Source organism: Equus asinus, chromosome 8, assembly GCF_041296235.1.
Source record: "Equus asinus isolate D_3611 breed Donkey chromosome 8, EquAss-T2T_v2, whole genome shotgun sequence".
NCBI classification, from domain to species: Eukaryota; Metazoa; Chordata; class Mammalia; order Perissodactyla; family Equidae; genus Equus; species Equus asinus.
This window is the reverse complement of record NC_091797.1, coordinates 38057543-38069462: the sequence shown is the minus strand read 5'-3', so window position 1 is coordinate 38069462 and position 11920 is coordinate 38057543. Positions and strand designations below refer to the sequence as shown.

The 11920-nt window shown below is 40.0% G+C and overlaps 1 non-coding gene across 1 annotated transcript; it reads left to right on the top strand.

The window, feature by feature from the left end:
* The first annotated feature begins 2006 nt into the window (after positions 1-2006).
* On the top strand, positions 2007-2088 carry TRNAS-GCU (transfer RNA serine (anticodon GCU)). Its single transcript has one exon. It is a non-coding gene; the product is annotated as a tRNA-Ser (tRNA).
* Positions 2089-11920: the final 9832 nt, after the last annotated feature.

Below are 11920 nucleotides of genomic sequence, written 5' to 3'. Positions count from 1 at the left end.
GTGCTCCAATGAACTATGCATAATATGTGTGTGTGTGTATTTTTTTCACACTAGTGGTGGCATTTCTCTAGCATAATTCTCTACTAGTAGGTTGACTATTGGGCTTAAGGAAAGGACGAAGGAAGCATATAAACTTTACACATTTTAATAGGTCTTACGCTATTGTTCTTCAGTTTGATTGGGCCAATTTACACCTGCACGGACAGTATTTCAGAAATCTGGAGTGGGAGCAGGGGAAGGAGAATGGTATGTTATTGTTTTAAATGGCACACCCTACAGATAAATTAGGTAGAGTATCTTCAAATACATTCATCAACCATTTGATTTTCTTCTGTGCATTGACCATATGTGTTTTTTGGTTATTTTTTTCCAACTGGGTTTTCTTTTCTTATTGAATATAATTTCATGTAATTAATTAGCTTATTATTTATTTTATTAGTAATAAAAACAACTACAATAATGTCAAGTGGCTTACACAGTGATTACTATTTGCAAGGCAATTTTCTAAGCATTTTACTGATATTAACTAATTTAATACTCACCACAAACTCAGGATTTAAAAAAAAAAAAACTACTAGGATTATTAACCCAAGAGATTTAATTGAACATATTCATTCTAGTTACCTTTATTCTGATGCTTAGATTTTGTGTTAAATCTAGAAGATTTCATCCATTCATTTAGTTATGTTGTTGGCGTACTCTTGCACTGGTGTAATAATATTACCAAAACAAGTATATATTTCCTGCCCTCTAGTTGGAGGGAGAATGGTCTAAACCAAACTTCAGTGAAACTCTTTCTGTGTTAGTGGCAGAAATTCTCCCCTCAAAGCTTCCTCTAGGACCAATTCTGAAGTTACTGGCGTGAAATGAGGTTGCCCTTGAGTCTCTGAAGAGCGAGTGTGAGTGGCACTGGATGATGAGAAGTGTAACAATATGCTCGCCCCATTCAAAGGAATAAATAAGACTGTTTAGTTTAGCATTGTGGACGAAGTACCCCTAATGGTTGTTTTGTGCTAACCGAAGACATTTTGAAATTCGGTGAATATGGGTGAGAGAGAAAAGAGTCCCTCCCAACAAAGTTGAGAACAGAGCTAAGAGGTTTGATAGGGAGCGAAAAAGCACCAACATTTTGGTAGAAAAGAAAGTTCCCCCTTCCAAAATTCTGCACTAAATATAAAAAAGCACACAAACTCTCACGAGCGAAGAGGCTTCCTGAGGGTCACATTACCACTGAGGTTCTCGGAGCCGGAAGGGACGTTAGGGGTTACCCAGTTCGGCTCCCAAAGTCAGGGTTGGAGTTAGTGATGTGGCTCGGGAAAGAGCCACAACCAGAATCCTGCACTCTGACTCCTGCATCGGGCCTTACCCACCCCACCCGCCCTGCCCAGTGCTGCCGATCTTGAGTTATGATACAAACGACTCCCCCTAAGGGCTTTTGCACTTCTCTACTTTTTTCCGAAACACATTCTCGCCCGTTGCTGATTTATCATAGACTGATCAATGCCAAGTCCTAGAGAGGGTAGCGAAAGAGAAATGAGAGCGTCTTCTGGCCGTCGGGCATATTACAAACGCAAACAGAAGGAATCGCAGAGTCAGGTTTCTGGTACCGCTCAGAAAGCAGGAATCCCAGACCTTTTGATCAAGAGGCAAGAAAATGAATTCCTCGAATGCGAACGCAGCTGCTGAGGGACTCTGTGGAGGTCGGAGAGTTTGTCTCCGAGGCACGCAGGGCTGCGGGCTGGAGCTGAGTCGGCGAGTCAGGGTTGACTGGCGTCTAATAATGTGTGCCAGGCCTGGTTCTACCTGTTATTAGGTATGAGCCAAATACTGCACCACTCTAAGCGTCGTCCATCAGTTTTGTGGTGGTGGTGAAATGCACTTTAAGACACCTGACTCAGACTGTGGTTGTGAAGATTAAGCCAGGGAAAAGGCAACGAGATACATTGCTACAAACTGTGTGGGAGTACTGCAGGGAGGAGGAAATTGAACGGCCGGTGCTTCTGCATGACGAGGTGGCCGAGTGGTTAAGGCGATGGACTGCTAATCCATTGTGCTCTGCACGCGTGGGTTCGAATCCCATCCTCGTCGGCTGGCTGAGCATTACAGTGGGAAAGCACCTCCTTTTGGTGAGTTAATTCCTTACTCACCACCCAGCTGAGTAATTTCCTCTAATCCTCCCTGTTCTCTGCTTTCTCAGTAGCGCTTTCCGTGGCTGTGAACTTAATTTATCAATTGATTTATTTGATTTATGTTTCATTCCCCTACCAAATTTTCATTCGAAGTTTTGCTTAGCAGAGACTCCCCATTGAGGACACAACTCACGAATTAATTGAGGACCATAAAGAAACATTGCCTAACAAATTTAAAGGAATTGATAAAGTTGTCCATAGAGTAATGCACATGAAATTATGTATACTGAACTATATGGTTATTTAAGCCGTTTTCAGGCTAATTTTATCTCTACTGCAATTTTTGTTATATCTTCAATGCTAACTTTAAAAGCAAACATTATTGTCTAAGGACCCCTGTCTTTGACAAGGAGGCATATGTGTCTCTTAGAGATACGACAAAACTAAAAAGTACATGCCATACAGTTCCAGTTAGGGCTAAGTATTTCTTCCTGAGAAAAGCAAAGAAAAATGTGGGTATTGTGTAGTTTCTACCTGTGACTTCCATCTTGGCAGACCTTTAGAAGGAAAAAAAAAGAATAACATATTTCTTCATTTTATTTATTTTATTATTTCCATTTCTTTGATATGTACTACATTGACATGATTCAAAAAGTATAAAAAGCTATACAGCAAAGTTTTGTCACCAATTATCCTTCCCACAGGTTGGGTCCTATTAGTGTCACGTATACCCTTTTGGATATGCCGTTTTGCATGTGTGTCTGTCTATATCTGAAATATAAATATCTAGAAGTAGATATGCTGTGTTCTATGATTTTTTTACTTTTAAGATAATGCCACATTTCCTCCATAGAGGTTGTATGATTTACACGCCCAATCAACAAGATGGAAAGGAGACCAGACCATAGCTGCTTAGGCAGCCCTATAATAGGGATTATTATTTCAACTAGCATTGTCACAGGCCATCTAAATGGAAGCACAAACACCCGCAGTGAAAAGGAAAAAATTAGGAATCCTGAGTTCTCATAAACTTGGTGGCCTTAATTTTACATATTGAATTACAAGTTTTCTATATAACCACCAGCAATTTATAAATTGGGCTGATTAAATATTTAAGATTTAATGGATTCTAGGGTTCGTGAGGTTGAGCCTTTGTGTGGTTTGAGGGTAGAACTCGTTTGTTTTATTAGAATGAAAATTTAAAATATCTAAATCAGAGGTCTGAAATTGGATCGCTGGATTCAAAGCATTAGCTCTTATGCAACAGATGAGATTACTCTAGTTTTCAAAAGTGGTTCTCAAAAGTGTGGTTCCCCCACACAATAGCATCATCATCGCCTGTAAACTTGATGGAAATACAGACTCCAAGGCGGGGGCCCAACAATTTATGCTTTAACAAGCTCTCCAGGTAATCCTGATTTGTGCTAAAGTTTGACACTGCTGCTCTAGTTTTGTTTTGTTTCAAAACACGGTTAACCTAGTTTCTGTCCATCTTAGTAACATCTTTTCTCCTTAAGACCGGCGTTTCTCCCATCTTTCCAACATCGGCATGAGTGTCTATGCTGAACTCTCTCAGCTCCTCCAGGATTACTCACTCTTACCCCTACTCTGTCCATGTCCCCAAAGCTAGAACCCACAGAGCAAACTAACGTGGTGTTAAAGACACCAGCCAAACACCGCCAGGAACAAACCTGTAGTCTGACAAAATCAGTTTATTGAATCAACGCAGGGACAGGATACTCCAGAGTAACCGGGAAGTGCCGCTCAACAAGAGGAATGAGAAGCGTCTTTGCTTAAGAATTGAGTTTCCGCTGAAGGGTTCTGAGGAGGCTCTAAGTGAAGCGGAGAGCTGGGTTGGCGGCTGTTGCAAAAGCAGGATGAGGAGAACCGGGGATTAACTAGGGATTGGGTATTGTCATGAAAAGAGGGCGGCTTTAGGTATCCCCAATAATAGGTGGGTGCATAAGGGCGCTTCTGGAGCGTTGTAAGGCGGTAATCATACTCTCAAGGAGGGGGCTGCTGTGGCGTTTTGCAGCCGCTGCGTGATCCGGGGCAAACTGTGTTCCTGTTAACTTTGCAGCTGCCTTTGCCGGTGTCTGTTTCCAGCCTGACAACAGCAGCGTTGCTTTTTTCTTTTTCAGTCAGAGCCAATTTCCTTCCTTTCCGTTTAGACAGATTTTTACTCTTCCAGTGGACATTTCCTGTCCGTGAGCCTCGGCTTCGGGGAATCATTCTCCGGTGCTGCGGCTGTGGGCGTTTGGGAGACTTTGGAGAGGACGCAGACTGAGGTTTCCTCCATTTTTCCCGGGTGCGGGGGCCCAGAAGCCCCGGCGCGGGAGCACGGACGACCGCAGGGGGCGTTCCACCTGTCTAGACGGGCCCCGCCCCTCCACCTCCCGGCCACGCCCCGCCTCCCGGCCCGGCCCGCCCCGCCGCCTACCGGCCCGGCCCGGTGAGGAGTTTTCCCGCCTCCGGGAGGATTGAGCGCTTGGACAGCCGGAACTTGATCTCCCCAATTCTCCGTCCTCTGCTGGTTTTCGAGGCGTTTCCAGCCTCGGGTTGGGGTTGGGGTGGGCGGTGAGGAAGGAAGAAGGCGGACTAGCGCGATTGCTGGGTGAATGAGGAGATCCCCTCCCCCAGAGGTGGGGAATGATCTGAACGCATGCCCCGCAGTGGAGAAAGCGCACCCGCCGCCGGCCGGAGGTCGGCGGTAAGGTTGACAGATAAAATACAGAACGCCCAGTTAAAATTGAATTTCAGATAAAGAACGAAGAATTTATGTACAAATCTGTCAAACCTAGCCGGTGGCTCCGCGCGTCGGTGAGCGGGCCTCGGGGCAGGGCGGGGGCGGGGAGAGGATCCTCCCTGGGAGGATCAGGAGGCCGGAGCCCTGCTCCCCGAGAAATGTTACCAACCCGCCCTTTCCGCCCGGCTCCCGGGGAGTCTGTAAACTTCCTAAGGGAAATGTCCATTTCTGAGTTCTCCAGCCCTCAGCCCGCTTTGGGTCACAGAAAAGAGGCATTAAATTTTGACTTGAGAACTCCTTCGCTGTGAAATACAACTTTCTCACCCCTTGAAGCTGAGCATATCATTAAGTCGGAAAGGAGTTTTACTCAAGAGAAGGGAGAAATGGGCTGCTCCAAGTCATTTACCAGAGAGGTAAATGCAAAACCGAACCCCAAGGCCGCAGGGAGATGTGAACTCGGATCGTGGGATTCAAAGTCCATAATGCTGACTGTTCCACAAGAGGACAGCTGCCTTGCGGTGTGTATCGTGATAAACTGAAATGAATCGGCAGCATCTTAAAGAGTTTCTGACGAAAACGGACGTTCTTATGACGTTTACCTCCAAGCTGTGCGGTGGCACCAGCTCCTGAGACTCTCAGAAGAGCTGGGTTTGGGTCAAGATAAAGGAAACTGGAGGGTAGGTCCCAAGTTCTGTTCCTGGCGGAGAAAACTGACCAAATGAACCGGGATTCGTCTGTAAAGTCGCTGTCGCACTCTTCTGGAGGGAGAGTAAAACGCCTTTCAGAGAGCAAATTGGCACATCATTTATCACCCTTTTAAAAGTAGACGTCAGACTTCAAAAACAGACTAGCACATTTACAGTCAACTGATTTTCATCAAAGGTGCCAAGGTAATTTAGTGAATCTAGAAGGAAAGGAGTCTTTTCAAGAAATGGTGCTGCAATAATTGGGCAGCAGCCATGGGAGGGAAAAGATGATGAATTTCCGTTCTTACTTCACACAATATTCAAAAATTACTCATAATGGCTAATAGACCTAAATAAAACCTAAAACTCTAAAATTTCTAAAAGAAAAGAGAAAATCTTTATGACTTTGAGTTAGGAAAATATTTTAAACTAGGACACAAAATGTAAAACATAAAAGAAAAATAGAAAAATTGGACTTTATCAAAATTTAAAACTTCTGTTCTTTGAAAAGCACTGTTAATAACAATGAAATGACAAGCCTCAGACTGGGAGAAAATTTTTGCAAAGCACATATCTGATAAAAAGACTTGTATCCAGATTATATAAAGAACTCTTACAACTTAACAATAGGAAAACAATCCCATCCCCCATTAAAATGGGGGAAAGATTTGAATTTAGACCTCAACAAAGAAAATATATAGACGGCAGATAAGCACATGAAAAGATCTCATTATCATTAGTCATGAAGGAAATTCAATTAAAACTGCAATAAAATACCATTACACAGGTATTAGAATGGCTAAAATTTAAAAAAATAATAAACCTAACAATGCTAAATGCTAACGAGGATGTGGAGCAGCTGGAACTCTCATACAGTGTCACTAGGAATACCAAATGGTACAACCACTTGGAAAGGCAGTTTGGCAGTTTCTTATGACATTAAACAAATACTCTATGACTCAACAATCCTGAGTATTTACTCAAGAGAAATGAAAACATATGTCCACCTGTGAGTGAATGTTTATAGCAGCGTTATTCATAATTGACAAAAACTGGAAACAACCCAAATGTCCATCACCTGGTGAATGGATAAGTGAATTGTGGTACATCAGTGCAATGGAATATTACTCAACAATGTAAAGAACAAACCACTGATACAGACAGCAACATAGCAGAATCTCAAAAGCAGTATGCTAAGTGAAAGAAACCAGAAACTAGACCCAAATCCTAATGTTATATGATTCCATCCCAGAGAAGGCAAAGAATATGAGTGAAAAATCAGATCAGTTGTTATCAGGGGCTGGGAGTGGAAGGGAAGACTGACTAAAAAGGAACAAGGGGAATATTGGAGGATGCTGGAAATGTACACCTTGATTGTAGCAGTCTTTACATGACAATAAGTGTTTGTCAAAATTCATCTAACTGTACACATAAAAAGGTGAATTTTACCATATGCAAGTTATGTCTTAATAAACCTAACTTTAAAAAAAATGGATATCACTCAGCAATTCCATTTCTAAAACTGTATCCTATAGAAATACTTGCATAAGTTCATCAAGGTATTTGTCACAGAATGATCAAAGTAGTAGTGTTGGTTACAAAGGATGGGACCTATAAAACAGATGGCAACTGACATAAAAAGTACCCTGCAGAACAGTAATGTATAGCAGTTTCTATTTTTGTAAATATAATTCTAGAAGTAGACATACAATTATATGTTCATTTATAAGTAGCTTGGAGGACTACACGTCGAACTGTTGGTGTGGATTTTTTTTTTAAGAATTGAATTGGGGGTCCAAGGGCTTTTCAATTACTATGGAATTTGCTGTTGCAATGTTTGAAGGGAGTGGTAGGTGGAGGAGCATATAAGCTTTTATCATTTTTCTTAAAGCACATCTGCATAAGACAATTAATGGCCAGTTACATAGGACTCAGGAGTCATTTTTATATTCGATGCTGACCCCCCACCGCGCTGAGCTCTGTGGTGGCAGTAGAGGGAAGAATATGAAAGCATTAAAAGGTAAAATCCCAGATTGCAAAAATGTGTTGTCTTTTCGGCTGGAGGAGATGGGGGGGGCGCTAAAACGCACAGGGGTGTGTGCATTTAATAGTGGCTGGGCAAGGAGAGGAGCCCCTCATCTTGGACCTACAGATTTTCAACCGTTTGGGGGTCACCCCTTTAAGAACCTTAGTAAAGACCCTCAAAATTCATGGCTTCGGGGATTTTCTGGCGACTATTCAGAAAACTCAAGGCAGGACCCTTACCTGGGGGGAGGGATAGGATGGAATCTCAGGGCAAAGAGCAATGGAGGAGTTGATCTCCAATCTTTGCTGGATGAGTTCCCAGGTCCTTCTAGGCTTAAAATGTTCTGAATCAGAAAGAACAAAATTTAGGAATCAGTGGAGTCCGAAGCAGCAAGAACGACACAGTGGGAAAGAAGAGCTGTTTAATAAACACTCCTCTGGCACCTCTTAGGCGTTGCGCGCTCTGAAGCAGGCGCTGGAGAGGGCTGGGAGCGCGAGGGAGGGGAACACTCGGGGCACAATCCTGAGGCCCCTGCTCTCCCACACCCCTCGAGAAATCCCGCGGCTGCGCCCTTTCACTCTGTCAGTCTCCTTTTTGCTCTAAGTCCAATTCCTTGGTTCCTTCCTTCTCTGGCACCTCCAGTTCCCGAGAACTTTCAAATGCCCTGGCTGAAACGGCTCGCGCTGCTGAAATGGTGTGAGTGAGGTGGCAGACGTGTGGCCCTCTCCGCTCCAGTTTCAACTCTGAGGTCCGCTTTTCTCTCAGGGACGAGTTCCTGCAACGCTCTCCGTCGCTGGTCACAGCCAGAAGTGTTTGTAACGGCAAATGCCGATGAAATTCTAAAACACCACTTTATTAAACGCTATGCAAAATAACTTAGAAACCTGGTTCAATGTATATATTTCCAGATAATATAACATACCAAAAGAACCTTAGAAGAAAGAAAATCCACACAGACCAGCTACAATTGAAGACATAAAAAGTTGTCAACAAACTACCTCCCTAAAAGCATCAGACATAGTTTCACAGGTGAATTCTAAGAAACCATTTACAGAACGGATAATTCCAATGCATTTAAAACTGTTCCAGAACAGAGAAAAAGAAAAGAATACTAGATTTTGGAGGGAAACAATCTGAATATTGATCTTGAAAGTCAAAATAGACTACCAACAAGAAAACCACATATTTTTATTCTCCTTATGCTGAATCTTAAGTAAAACAGTAGAAAACAGAATTCAGCAGCACATTAAAGGAACAAATAATTTACCATGACAAAATGGGGATGAGCAGAAAAATTGTTTAAGAAATCTTCAAACGTAATTCACCATATTAACATATCTAAGGAGAAACAGCATATAAACATTTAAACAGATGTTGGAAAGACATTTGCTTACATTAACATCCAGTTTTGACATTTAAAAAAATTTTAATAAAAAAGAACAGATGGTTCCTTACATAACATAATAAAACATACGTAACTTACATCAACCGTCATCATCCTGCTTTTCAGAGGAAACATTATATGCCTCCCCTTTGAAGTAAGCAACATGTTAGAAAGCTGTCCACTGTCATTACTATTGTTTTATATTATTCTGGAGGAACTAGACAATGTATTTAGCAAGGGAAATAAATACACTTGAAAGAAGGAGTAAAAATTATCATCATATTAGATATACAAAGGTACCCCAGGATTTGTTTATAAAATTAAATATATTTATAAAAATAAACAAGAGAAATCAATTGCCTTCCTACACACACACACACACACACACACACACAATGGACAAAAGACCCCATTTACAACAGCAGCAAAAGAGATAAAACATTGACAAACTAATTTGATGAAATTACAAGATCAATAATAAGAAAACTTTAAATGTTGTTGACTGACCCAAGATATGGAGAAAGAGACATATCAATTTTTTCTTACTAGTTACTCTAGGTATTTAATATAATGCCAATAAAAATTAAAATAGAATTTTGCTTTTGAACTGGGTAAATTGCTTCTAAAGTTTATGTGAAAAGTAAACAAGCATTAGCAGCCAGGAAAACTCAGAGAAGAATAATAACAAGGAAGACATAGGCCTTCCAGGTATTAAAACATCTTACAAGCCACTGTTAAGTTAATTAAATAAGGAGACCATTAGATTGAGGTGGCTCTAATGCCGTATGTAGCAGCCTATGTAAGCAAACCAAAATCTAAACCTGTAAATGCCTGAAGGTTATGAAATCAAAACCTAAGGACAGCCAGTCACAAACTAGGCTTTAAGCTATAGCCAATCAATAATTTCCTTGTTTTGTTTCCACCTTTTCTCTATAAAAGTTTTTCCAGAGCTCCTGCTGGTGGAGCACTCCTAACCACTTCTGGTTTGGCACTGCCCATTGGAATCAATTTTTGCTGAAATAAATTCTTAAAATTTGTACTATGCCTCAGTTTATCTTTTAGCATTACAGTGAATAAAACCTTGTAGTACAAACAAGATAGAAAATCTTGAAGTAGGCACAAATATTTAAGCACAAATATTATAAAGATGACATTTCAAGTCAGTGGAGAAAAGATGGATTATTCAATAAATGGTACTGGGCCATCTGGGTAGATATCTGAAAAAAAACAGAGTGTAATCCACACCTCACATCTTACAACTGGATAATTTCCAGGTGGTTCAAAAATTTAAATAGAAAAAAAATAAAACCATAAAAGTACTAGAAGAAATCATCTGAGAATTTTATTTTATAGTTTTAGCACAAGGGAGGCCTTTCTTAGTATCACAAAAACCATAAAATATTAGTAAATTTAACTACTTAAAAATTAAAAATTTCTTTGTAACTAAAACCACTACAAAGTAGAATAGAAAAATTCCAAATTATCACAAAAGGATAATTTCCTTAATATATGATGATCATACAAGTCAACAAGAGAAAGACCAAAAGGAAAAAGGGAAAGGATATGAACAGACTGTTCACAGAAAGAAAATGTACATGAATATTAATTTACTCAATCTTGTTCATATTTAAAGAAATGCTAATTAATGCTACAATGACTTACCATTTCTTATCTATCAGGTTGGCACAGATCAAAAAGTTTGGTGAGATTGGAGGCGATATCACTTTGGCAATTGTTAGAGAGCTGTAACTTTTTAAAACCACTTTGGAGGGCAATTTAGTAGCATATATCAATTTTACAAATGCATCTATTTTTTGACTCAGAATTTCTACTTCTAGGAATTTATCCTAGAGATAATCTCAGACATGTGTAAGATGATGTATGGATGAAACTATTTAGTTTAGCACTGTTTATAAATAGAAAACAATTGGAAATAGCCTCATTGCTCATCAACAGAGGACTGGCTAAATGAATCTGCATAATGGAATATTATGCAACTGTCAAAAATAGAGGTAGATCTATGTCTATGGCAATAGGAAAAACTCCAAGATTTATTATTCAATAAAACAAGCGAAATAGGGCACAATACGCATAATTTTCTACCATTTGTGCAAAATAATGCGGATGAATTATAAATAAATATTTGCTTCTACATGCATAAAATATCTCTGAAAAGCTACATAAGAAATCAATAGTTTTGGCTGTTTCCATAGAATGAAATCAGGTGAATGGGGGTAGGAGTAGGATAGAGATTTTTCTTTAAAAATGTTTTATTTTGAAAATGTTAGAGATCTAGTACATATCCAGAATTCCTTATCCACAGTTCTAAAATCCATAACATTCTGAAAATTATTTTTTTCCATAAATTTGGCACTAAAACTCACCTGGGACAAATCATGAAGTGAACTGAACTGAGATTCCTTATAATCAATCTGAATTCTGAAACACATCTTCTCCCAAAGGCTTATGTATAATGCATAATGAACATTCATATACTCACCTCGATTTCATAAGTGTTCACATTCTGCCACATTTGCTTTCTCTCTCTCTGCTGAAATATGTTAAACTATAGATGTCATGACATACCACCCTTGAATATTTCAGTAGCCATCTCTAAAAAATTAGGACATTTTCCTATGGAACTACAATATCATTCCCAAACCTAACAAAAGGAAAAATCAGAGAGAGATTTTTCAGTGTATGCCTTTTTGTGCATCTTGTATTTTGACTCTGTGGCTCTGTAACTTATTCGATAGACAATAAAATTTAAAATTAAAAATAAACTAAGGAACATTAATACTTAAAATTGATCAGAAAGCTATGGGATCTGCCCAAGGTATCATTAAGGAATAGGGAAGAAAGATTCACAAGAACCCAGCTGAAAGTAGACATTGAAAAAAACAAATCATCTCATTTTAACATCCAGCTAAACTGGGGCTGGTATGAGCA